The following is a 12,860-nucleotide window of genomic DNA, read 5'->3' on the forward strand; positions in this document are numbered from 1 at the left end:
TGTGCTAGGTGATTTTAGCTGTTATTTCATTAAGTCCTTGCACCAATTCTGAGGCAGTTTAATCTCCATTTACAGATAAGGAAAGGAAACAGAGGCTCAAGAGCAATCAAGTGACTTGTAAAGATCACACAGATCATAAAGCAATCATAAGACTAATATAGTTCTGATTCGTTTAAAACCCATGTCTTAAAACTCGTATCTATATTATCTGAGAATACACTATAGATATAAATAGTGATGTAAATAATGAGGATTAGACACATGAATCAAGGAAAATTTTAACACAGAACAAGATTGAAAAGCTATCATTGCTTTCTACAGTTTGAGGAAATGTCAGCTAAAAAGACCAACAAAATACAGAAAATCTAAATATCTTTAAAAAATGGTTTCCCAAAAAAAAAAAAAAAAAAAAAAGGGTTTCCCCACCTCATCTAAAACCTAATTCTATAGGCCAAACTAGTATTTTATGGAACATTCTGGCATTTAAAAGATAAATTTCAAAAAAAATAAAAATAAAAATAAAATAAAAGATAAATTTCTTCCAATAATATGTTATTATATATCTTAATGCGTAATTCACATAACCTTGAGTTCACCTATTTTCTACCAAGTGGTATCTTGCTGAAAAGTATGACAAAAAGAATATATTTACTGGGGCACCTGGGTGGCCCAGTCCATTAAGCTTCTGCCTTTGGCTCAGGTCACGATCCCAGGTTCCTGGGATCGAGCCCCATGTCAGGCTCTTGGCTCAGTAGGGAGTCTGCTTCTCCCTCTCCCTCTGCCTGCCACTCCCCCTGCTTGTGCTGTCAAATAAAATTAAAAAAAAAAAAAGGTATTTTATAATTTAAACTCCGTATGTTAAGAGTTTAATTCTATAGCTATTTAGGTCCACTTTTCCATTAATAGAATAGATAAGTAATTGTTTCCATAACTGACCACTAGGGAAGTGATGATACAGCTCAATTTAGAAAACAACCTGACCCATGCACCAATTACTAAAAACTAGCTCTAGGAGTACCTGGGTGGCTCAATCGGTTGAGCAACCAACTCCTGATTTCAGTTCAGGTCATGATCTCATGGGTCACAGGTCTGAGCCCCAGCAGGGACTCTGCTTGAAGAGTCTCTTCCTCTGCCCCTCCCCTCATTCACGTATGTGCACACACCCTTGCTCTCTAAATAAGTAAATCTTAAAAAAAAAAAAAAAATCACTAAAAAACCAAGCACTAACTATTCCTTATTAGCAATACTAAAAGTACATGCTTATTTTAAAATTATTTTTCTCTTAACTAAAAGAAAGAGTAATTCAGATATGTGAAGGGAGACCTAGATGTCCAGAAACTTACTTGGAAAGTTCTATCTATATTAAATTTGACCCACCTTATAATTTAACTCAATCTCACACTAAATTATGTTAAATATATCTATCTCCTCCTGGACGTCTATCTCAAAAGGAATGCAATTTTAAGAGTAATATACTGAAAGAAAATGCAGTAAAAAAAAAATCTAGAGCTGTACAGTTTGGGTTCCAAATTCTTTGATAAACTGCAACATAACCTTGAACATATAGCTACACTTAAAAAATAAAAAAAAAACAAAATGAGGGGATCCCTGGGTGGCTCCGCAGTTCAGCGCCTGCCTTTGGCCCCGGGTTTGATCCTGGAGTCCCAGGATCCGGTCCCACGTCGGGCTCCTGGCATGGAGCCTCCCTCTCTTTCTCTCCAATCATGAATAAATAAATGAAAAAAAAAAAAAAACTGAGGCCCTTATTTATTTTTAACTTTTTAAAAGATTTTACTGATTGATCTAAGAGAGAGCAAGTAAGAGGGTGGGCAGGCAGAGAGACAAGGAGACTCTGGGCAAGGGTGGAGCCCGATGCAGGGGTCAATCCCATGGCCCTGAGATCATGACTTGAGCCAAAACCAAGAATCAGACATCCAACTCACTGAGCTACCCAGGTGCCACAAAGGCCTCAGTTTTTTAATCTGAAAAAATGAGTTTAGGGGACTATATGATCTCATAGGTGACTTAAAGCTCTAAAACTCCTACTGTTTGCTAAGTCTTAGCAAAAAGTAGTTCCAAGGACCAATAATGGATGTTCGATACATACTAAGTCGAGAAGTACTTTCAGACTGGAAAACCAATTATAACAAAATGTCCAGGTCAAAAAACAAACCCTTAAAATTATAGTAAGAATACTATCATAATTGTGTTGCATATGTTCACAAACTGGGACATTTAGCTACTATTTATCCATATTTAAAAGCTTGTAAGATCCCCGTAACTATAGGTAATCCTAATTGTCATGCAAACAGGTATTTTGGAATACCTTAACATGTTTACCTGAAAACGTTCTGTAATACATTCTTAGCATTTCCCAAACTATATTTCTACAACATCTATTTCTATGGTTAAACAGCTTTGTAGTTAGGATGAGAGGTTTTCAAACATAATTATTCTGTCTTTATAGCAGAAATTATCCTTTTCTGATATAATAATGTACTCCATGAGAGAGGATAGATGATATGAGATTTCCCAATACATTTGGATCAAAAAGCCTTTTTAAGGAATATCTATAAAATCTGAGTTTCAAGTGCCATAAGTGCAAATATTTAGTAATAAACATAGCTCAGCACAAAAGAAATTAGAACACTGTCAGAATTTTACAAAAATCGTTAAAATTTTGAAATTTAAAAAACACTGGAGTAATCAGTAATTGGAGTAACAAAGACTTAACACTGAAATCCCCAGTAGTCTAGCAGCCATTAAAATTTCCTGTGAGAATATGAAAATGTATTTGTATTTAAGGCTAAGAAAGCAACATATTCCATCACACAAAAGGAATGGGATGATGGGAAAAATACCTGGTTTCTTTAAGCAGTCCCCCTGCTCTTGCTAATGGACAAAAGATAGATAAAACAGAACAAGGCCAAATGAATACAAGATTATGTTTAAATCAGAAAACAGAAGAAAGCTTACCCACCAGCTATTAAGATTTTTTTAACATATTTCTTTTAATAGAGTCATTAAGAAGATAAACTGACATTTCTCTTGAAAAACAAGATGCCATTCAGAATGCCAGAATATTCCAGAGCTAAAATGTATTACATCAAAAGACAATATTTTAAAATTCTAGTGCATATATATTTAAAAAGTTCAATTTTTAGAGATGCTTGGCTGGTTCAGTTGGTAGAGCATTGGAGTCCTGATTTGAGATTTGAGGGCCGTAAGTTCAAGTCCCACACTGGCCATACAGCCTACTTAAAAAAAATAAAGTTTGATTTTCAAAGGCAACTGTAAAAGGTATCAACACCCAAAATTAAAGAACTAATGAGCATTCTAGTCATTAGTTTTTAGTTTCATTCTTGATGCTTTGTAATGACAAGGCTTTATAAATATAAATTAAGTGATATATTCAAACTCAAATGTTACACTTTGATTTTTTTTTTTTTTTTTTTTTTTTTTTTTGTTAAAAGATTTGATGGAGGGCCCCTGGGTGGCTAAGTTGGTTAAACATCTGCCTTAGTCTCAGGTCATGATCCTGGCATCTCAGGATCAAGCCCTACATCCAGCTCCCTGCTTAACAAAGAGTCTGCTTTTCCCTCTCCCTCTCCTCTCACTCGTGCACTCTCTCTCAAATAAATAAAATCTTTTTGTAAAAATTTGATCAAGGGACACCTGAGTGGCTCAGCAGTTGAGCATCTGCCTTCTGTTCAGGGCATGATCCTGGTCTGGGGATAGAGTCACGCATTGGGCTCCCCACAGGGAGCCTGTTTCTCCCTCTGCCTATGTCTCTGCCTCTCTGCCTCTTTCTGTCTCTCTCTCTCTCTCATGAATAAATAAATAAAATCTTCTTAAAAGTTGAACAAAAAGAACCTGTATAAATGATTTTTGGCTTTCAGAAAGCTACATCAGCATACATTTTATCCCTTATACTTGTAAATGATCTTAATTCCGGTAAAACTAGGCCTACAGCCTTTACAATTTCCGGTGAAAATAGCAATGTAAAGATGGTGTGGACCCTTTCTCCTCTTGAAAAATCTCAAAAACAACTAGCAAAAAGAGAAACAGAAGCAAAATCTACATCTCCATCCCAAACCAAAAGACATCTCTAACCACACATACATAAGAAAGGCTGCCGTATGCAGTGAAGGTAAAAAGAAATGCTGGAAGATCTCAAGCAAGGGAAAGGTTTGCAGCTTCATGTCTCAAAACACTCACAGCTCAGTTTTCTAAAATGTACATGCCATAGCCATAAGGGCAAGCCCAAAGCCCCTTGTAAGGCACATCTGAAGCTTTCACAGACTTCATCTGGCATTACTGACACACAAGGAGAGTCAGAACTAAACAAGAAAAGTGATACACCTTTTTCTAAAAAAAATTATTGTAATTTAAAAGAGAATTTTTGTGAGGCACCAGGCTGGCTTGGTACATAGAACATGCAACTTTTTTCTTGTTAGAGAATGTGACTCTTGGTCTCAGGGTTCTGAGTTCAAGCCCCACACTGGGCCTAGAGAATACTTTAAAAATACATAAATAAATATAGAGAATTCTTCCAGAACCTAGACAAAATCATTACTACCCAAAAATGGAAAAAAGGAGGGACTCAATGCTAAAAACAGTACAATACCTATGAGAACGTCAAGGGAAAAAAGTTTGACTCAAGAATTTATATCAAGTCTAACAATACAGTTCAGTTAAATAGCAGTTGATAGCAACAGTTAAATAGTATTGAATATGAAAGAACTCAAAGAAAACTGTTCCTATCAAATGCTCTTGAAGAAAATACTAGTTGACAAAATTCAGTTATCCAAAGGATAGAAAGAAAAGCCACGAAAAAAGGGTAAGTTTTGAGCGCAGTGTCCATTTAATTATTGGCTTTAGACTGGGGAGGAAAAAAAAAAAACACATCGCTGCAGAATATAAGGTAAATATTACAATCCGCAACAATAGGGAGGAAATGGACTAAGGTATGCTAACACCTTTATACTGCACTGCTCTATATACTTCAACTTTTTCTTAAAAGATGAGGAAATAAGCATAATGCTATAATAAATATAGATGAGCTAAATACACTCATTTAAAAAAAAAAAGTCCCAGGTTAGATCATAAAACAAAACTGTATGAATAACAAATCCAGGGCAGCCCAGGTGGCTCAGTGGTTTGATCGGCCTTCAGCCCAGAGTGTGATCCTGGAGACCGGGGATCGAGTCCCACGTCGGGCTTCCTGCATGGAGCCTGCTTCTCTCTCTCTCTCTCTCTCTCTCTCTCATGAATAAATACATAAAATCTTAAAAAAAAAAACAAAACAGATCCACCCTCCCCTGCCCCAATTTGAAAAAATGAAAATGAAACACGGCAGACTCTTTTTGTTCCAAATAACACAGGCATTATATCCACACAAAGATATTCACTAGAGCACTATTTGTAACAGCAATATACTGAAACAACCTAAAGGTCCATCAACAAGGGCCCTCCCTTATGGTTAGATAAATTAAGTTTATTCACTGAAATACCTACATAGTTACTAAAAAGAATGCTGCAACAACTATGTACCAGTATGAAATAAGTGAGACAGCAAAGCATACTAACTACTACTGGTAAGAGCTCTGCAACCACTCTTGGGAGTTCCACAACCTCCAGTTTCCCAACTTAACTAACATGTTCAAACCTCAGTTTCCTTCTCTGTATGACAGGGATAATAATATTACCTGCGTCTCAAGGCTGTGATGAAGATTAATGAATACCAAAAAAACTTATCAAAACAGGACCTACAACATACAAAGTACTATGCAAATATTAGATTTATTATAGTTGAGGGAAAAAACCCAGCTATAGAACAGCATCACAAGCTACCATTTATGAAGGAAAAACAATCTACACCTATATATGTATAAATATATGTATAAAATATCTGTGGAGGTATACACAAAACTGGCAGTGGTTTCCCAGGAAACTAAGCACAAGAGGTTGCAGAATGAAAGAAAGATTTGCTTTATACTTCTGTATCTTTTTATCTTTTTTTTTTTTTTTTAAGATTGTGTTTATGTATTTACTTGAGAGAGAGAAAGGAGAGACAGAGCATGAGAAGAGAGGGAAGGGGAAGAAGGGTAGGGGAGGGAGAAGGAGGAAACAGGCTCCTCACTGAGCAGGGAGCCTGATGAGGGGGCTCCATCCCAGGACCCTGAGATCATGACCTGTATCCAAGGCAGATACCCAAGTGACCAAGCCACCCATGCACCCTCACTTCTGTATCTTTTAGATTTTGTACCATAAATATGTAATAACTAGATAAAAATTACTACTTAAATTTAAAAACTTTAAAGAATTTAAGTTCACTGAACATGGCGCTACCTTTCTGGTTAGTTCTCCAATTACCATTCCTAAGGTACATTTACTCAGAATAGAGGTCATAAATTACACTCTCAGAGACAAATTTATTTCCCCAAAGCATCTACAACAGTTCGGACATTTAATGTTACAATATAAATACAAAAGAAATTATCTTTGGAGACAACACTACAAAGACATTTGCAAAAAAGTGTTCACAACAATGTGCATATTTATAGCAAAACATTGGAAATAACACACAGGTACATCAATAGTCTCAATAAGTTACAGTGTCACACGATGGAATATCATACAGACTTAAAATGATAGCATACACATATAATACAAGTTTATGTATCAAATTGTCCATTTTGCATTAAATGGTAAATAGTAAATTATGGACTGTTTCCATACAAGAATACACATATACTTCATTTCTTTTCATTCCTATGACTGGTGCTATAACTATACCATAATTTAATTAATCAGTCTCATATCAACTTGCATTTGGGTTTCTATCTGCCTTTTTTTACGACTTTGAGAGAGCGCACAAGGGCGCGCGCACGCACACACACACGGGCATGCACCTGACGGCTGATGGGGGAGAGAGAACCCCAAGCAGATTTTGAGTGGAAATCAAGAGTTGGACACTTAAATGACTGAGCCACCCAGGCACTCCTTCATTTACTTTAATTAAATATATATATATAATTTTTTTTGGCCAATAGTGCTTGTTGAGCATAAATCTTCACATGTAGTAACTAGTATTTCTGTAAGGCAGATTCCTGAAAGCAGACGTGTTTGGTCAAAACTAATATGCATTTAAAATACATATAGGTAGTTCCAACTGATCTCTTTCAAAGACACTTCATCAATTTATACTCTCCCAATCTTGCCAAATATTAATCTTTTTCATTTCCATCAATCTGATACATAAAAAATGATATATTTTAAGCTACATTTCCTTGATTAGTAGGGTAAACAAATCTTTCCATTCTTCCACTATTTGTGGTATTAACAAAACATAGATCATGGCCACATTTAACAGTTTTTTTTTTCATTTGCCAATATTTAATAATTGGGAATTTTACTACAATGTAGATCTCTATTTCTCTTCTTAAATATTTAAAATGAGAACATTCTGGGTCAACATTCTTAATAGAAAAATCAACTGGTAGTGAATAGAAATTGTGCCGAGTGCTTTCCAGCTAAACCTGTGTGTTCACTCATTTATGTTACCTGCCTGGTCTCCTGTAGAAACTGAAGTTTAGGAGACCATTTTCTATGGAGTTACTTGGTTATATGCTAGGTATCAGGACTCTTGGTATGAAGGGTATTAATATCTTTCCTTACATATTTATGTCATGTATATTTCCTCTCTGTGGATAGCTTTTAACTTCATCATAGCATTCATAAATATATATAAAATCTTAAAAGTCTACAACATCCATCAAACGATATTTGGGTATTTATCCTTGGGTATTAGGATGTTTCTTTTATTTTTATCTCTGTATTATTCTTTTAGATGTATTAAATAAGCATTGATTCCTTTTACAATCAGGGAGGGAGAAAAAAGTTATTTTCATTTTGAAACAAAAAATTCTAACAGTAATAGTTTGGTTATGTTGACTTTTAAACTGACAAAAGACAAAGCTAATTAAAATTTATTTATAAAGAAAACCAGAATGCATAATACCAGAGGAGGTCAAAATAATTAAAGTCCATATATATTAGTTCATGACAGTCCATGAAGAATAATATATCCAGCACTTCAGATCTGAATTATAACATTGTTTTTACAAAAAAGAGATTCAAAAGTGCATGGAATGATCTGATCGACAGTGAAGTTATAAATAAGTTTTTGGATACTGATACTCCAGAAAAACATGTTTTCTCCAACTGTACATATAAAAACTATTATTTTCAGGGTGCCTGGATGGCTCAGTTGGTTAAGTGTCTGACTCTTGATCTCAGTTCAGGTCTTAATCTCAAGGTCCTGAATTCAATCCCCATGTTGGGCTCCATGCCCAAAAACTGTATTTTCATTCAGTATTTAATACATACTAAGTGTTATGCACTGTGCAAGGTTCTAAATATGTAATAATAAGGCACGGTACATGCCTGTAAGCTTACAAAGCAAGTGGAAAAGGCAAAAAATATAGTGTGGTAAGAGGTGCTGAAGCACAAAAACGAAGCCAGTCTTGGAGGTTAGAGAAATAAGAAAAGGCTTCTTAAAGAGAGAAGCTCTTAGGAGAAATCAACTAAGAAGAATGGGAGGAGGTCAAGAATCCTACAGTCACCCTGACTCTTCTCTCTCCAATTATCATGTCCTAACAATCACCAACTCCTATCTAACCATCCTTCTAAAATTTCTCCTGACTCTTCAACTTCTTTTTATTCTCAACTGTTACTATCCTGCTCCAGGGTAGGCTAAATGCTCTCCTCTAACAGTTTTTGTAACTGGTCTCACCACAGCTACCCCACCATCCTATTCCTAACCTAATCACTACACTATACAGTGATCTTTCAAATACTCAAATCTAATCAGGTTACTGTCCAATTTAAAACATTTGGGGAAGAGTGGCTGGTCCCCACAAACCTAGCCCTCAGGATAAAATCCAATGTTCTTAACAAAATCTGGCCCCCATTTACTTCTTCCACAACTCCAGGATTTCCCATCTTGCGTTCAGGTCACACGAACTTCTTTCAGATCCCATATCGTCCTGCTACCTCCTGTTGTCAGGACTTTACAAAAGCTATTTCCTCCTGTCAAAAATACAGGTTTATAGTTCTTCACTGAGCTAATTCTCATGTATTCCTCATACCTCAGCTTAAGACGTCTGGGAAAACTTTTGCAATCATTCAAAAGCCTTTCTGGATACATCCTCCTCCAAGCTCCCTTTAAAACTTCCCCATCAGAACCTTTACCACACTGTATTAAAAGTCTGGACTCTCCCTCATTTAAAGTAACGAGAAAATAGGGACACTTTTGCCTTTTTCACAGTCACATCCTAGTACTTAGAAACAATACCTAGTATATACAGCAGTTATACTTACTGAAATATTTATAAATGTTTACCTTGGCTTTATCTACCCTACTAGACAGCAGGCACCTTACACAAAGCAGCAATTTTTACACTACAAAGCACTCTACAACTTCAAAGATATTATGAACTTTTTATTAAGTACACAATAAGTGCTCAGTAAACACTTATTGCATGAAGATAGTCAAATAATAGACAAAAACCTTGTCCCATGCATGGGTTTCCCTATATTCTACTTAAAATTAACTCTAAGTCATTCAGATTTTGATATAAATTCCTAAAATGACAAGATTTCAATTGCATTTTCTTTTGTTTATAACGATCAGAAATGCTCTTTTTTTTTTTTTGTTAACTTTTATTTATTTATGATAGTCACAGAGAGAGAGAGAGAGAGAGAGAGAGAGAGAGGCAGAGACATAGGCAGAGGGGGAAGCAGGCTCCATGCACTGGGAGCCCGACGTGGGATTCGATCCAGGGTCTCCAGGTCTCCAGGATCACGCCCTGAGCCAAAGGCAGGCGCTAAACCGCTGCGCCACCCAGGGATCCCGCTCTTTTTTTTTTTTAAAGTGGTTTAAAGGACAAAAACTATTCTCCCCTCCAAGTCACATCAAGTCATACATTTTTTTGTAGTTCAAGAGTTAAAAAAGGAATCCTGAAAACTGGGAGACCAAAGACCAAAAAAAAAGCACCCAAAATTAACATGCTCAAAGGAATGTTATTATTCATACAGAAATGGAAAAAATACATTCTTAAGTAGCATGAATGAACTCATGGAGGCTAAAGAAATAACTGAAAAAATAAAATGCTCTATACTAGTCCATGCTAAAAAGAATTATGTCAAAAGTATAAAACTTATAGCACCTGCAAATTCATTCATTCAACTTCCCCCTCCCCCCCCCTTTGGTGAAGAGGTAAGATGAAATTGTTTGGACTGGCATAGAGAGGACTAATTTATTTTATATAGTAGCAAATACATGAGAGTTTTTAGAGAAATCTACATTTCTTCTTATGGAAAAGCCTAAGATTATGAAATTTTGATTCTGGGCAAAATTTTGAGCAAAGAACTGAAAATATCTGTTTACCCAACCCACAATATAAGCCATAATTAGAATTACAGCTCTCCTGGACAACACTTCAATTCACCATATATAAAAATTGCAAGATTCTCTAGCAAAGCCTCAAAATAAAAGGCAGAGGTGGGGTAGGATGGATTTAAATGTCTCAATGGACTTAAGATAAAATAGTAAACATCAAATATCTTGGCCAAACATTCTCTTAAAAGCTCTTATGCCACCCAAATAACTCTTCTAAAAAGACTGACATATAAATGTTTGTTGTAACCACCTTTTTTTCCAAGGATCTCCAAACATGTCACACTCAACCTAAGTATTCGCAAAATATGTTACTTTTCATTTACTATGCGCAAATCAGCAATAAAGAAAAAAGTTGATTACCTGATTATTGGTGTAAAGCAAAATGAGAAAATTGCTATCTTAGTTTATATGCACTAAAATGACAGTATTCAAAAAAAAATAAAAATAAAAAATAAATAAAATAAAATGACAGTATTCGATAACGTATTTTCAACTTAAAAAATGATTTTCAGCATTTTTAAAGTAAACATTAACTTTCTCTAAATGCTTCATTTATATATATATATAAACCCACACATTCCTTCACTAGGTCTTATTTGATTATAAATCCTTTCTGTTACTCACTGTATAATTTACCAGAAACTGTCAAAAATGTAAACAAAAATAAATATATTATACATAACAAGATTTAGAGGATATGTGGTCTTAAGGTAGGTATCTTACATTTAAAAATCAGTGTCTGACAAGATACTGTTATCATAGAGCACATAGGGGCACCTGGTTGGCTCATTTTGTAGAGCATTTGACTGATCTCGGGGTCATGAATTCAAGCCCCATGTTGGGTGTGGTGCCTACTTTAAAAAAAAAAAAATATATATATATATATATATATTATAGGGCAAATAGTCTTTCTCATGTTTATACAGTCCATATTTCAGATTATTTAGATGAAGATCGTATGCTCAACTAATTATCTGCTTATCCTAGCAGTTAAAAGAGGATTTACAAAATGCATTTTGAGCTTTAAAAATATAATCTGATTATCTCTGTATTAGATTTTTTAAAATATCCTAAAGCAAAAACATTCCCCAAACAAGATCAAAAGAAAGATACGGACCAGCCAAACCTGACTTAAGGTTAATAAGGAATTTCTCCCATCAGAAGCTACTCAAAATATTGAAAGGCAGGCCTTGCTTACATTTTTGAATACACATAAAAGGAAATTATTTTTGTAGGTTACCACATTAAACCAAACCAGTTCCCAACTGGGAAGTATCCTGTGACTAAAATCCCAAAATGATTCTCACAGTTTGCAGAAATTTTGACATAAAAAATTCTTAGTACCACAAAGATGTAAATCATTTAGTAATTTGCAGGTAGCCAGTGATATTTAAATCATGCCAGAAACATTATTTGGCAATATCTAAATTTAATTACTCTCAGAAGCAATGCAAGTATTACCATATTGTTAGTTATAAAAACTGGATAATGATACAGTCAGGAAAGAGATGAGCTAATTAAATTATTTTTAGCACATGAATCTATCATTTGTGGGTTTTAAATTTTCAAAAAACCTGAATATAATAAAATACAGCAAAACTTCGGTTTTATTAATTTCAACTTTCACTGATCAAAAATCTTCAAGATGCTGCCAAAGAACATTACTATTTTATAAATTATCATTAAATGCATACACACACTGTATAACTGAGTTCCAGTAGAGAAAAAGTCAAATTCTTTATATTTTTGTATACAACTAGTTATGCATTAAGGCACTACCCAAAGAGCTAACTCTACAAGAATTACAGAGCTGACTTTTAAAGCAAATTTATTGTCTTTCTTTTCTGTATCATGAAAATCTTTAAAGTGAAGCATTTAACTCTACTATCCATCTGCATGATATTAAAATCATGCAGATCAATTCAGTCACTTTAATAAAATAAGATGGCAAAAGTATGTTTTTTCAAATGCCTTTACAACCATACTTTCCTGAACAATGAGTAAGAACTAGTAGATTTCATTCTTCACAGTTAGTAGTAGCTAATCAGTTTCAGTATCTGGTTCTCATAGACTGACAAAATACTGCAGTGTTTTCTTTGCACAACATTCTGGGGGAAATGTTTAGGATTATTCCTACTAAAATTTTTAAGTCCTGTACACAAACATCATGGAAATGTTTAAATCAGAGCTATCAAACTTCTTAAATGAAAATTTTAGTTGAATTTTTTAAAATTTTGTTTCAAAAACAGTGATTCCGGTTTTTTTTTTTTTTAAGTCATTTTTCTCAAGCCCAAAAACAATTAACTGCTTTATTTGCAACCTAAAAACATTACCACCTGGTCTGTGTCATTCACTATCATTATATTTGATCATCTTTTTAGCTTCTTGGTACTCA

At 34.6% G+C, this 12,860-nt stretch overlaps 1 protein-coding gene across 4 annotated transcripts in view; it reads right to left on the bottom strand.

Moving 5' to 3' along the window:
* The window catches only part of SHOC2 (SHOC2 leucine rich repeat scaffold protein), a 92,883-nt gene that overhangs the window by 70,982 nt on the left and 9,041 nt on the right, over window positions 1-12,860 (bottom strand). The gene's annotated exons all lie outside the window — the stretch shown is intronic.

The sequence above is a fragment of the Vulpes lagopus genome, chromosome 2 (assembly GCF_018345385.1).
Source record: "Vulpes lagopus strain Blue_001 chromosome 2, ASM1834538v1, whole genome shotgun sequence".
Lineage (NCBI taxonomy): Eukaryota > Metazoa > Chordata > Mammalia > Carnivora > Canidae > Vulpes > Vulpes lagopus.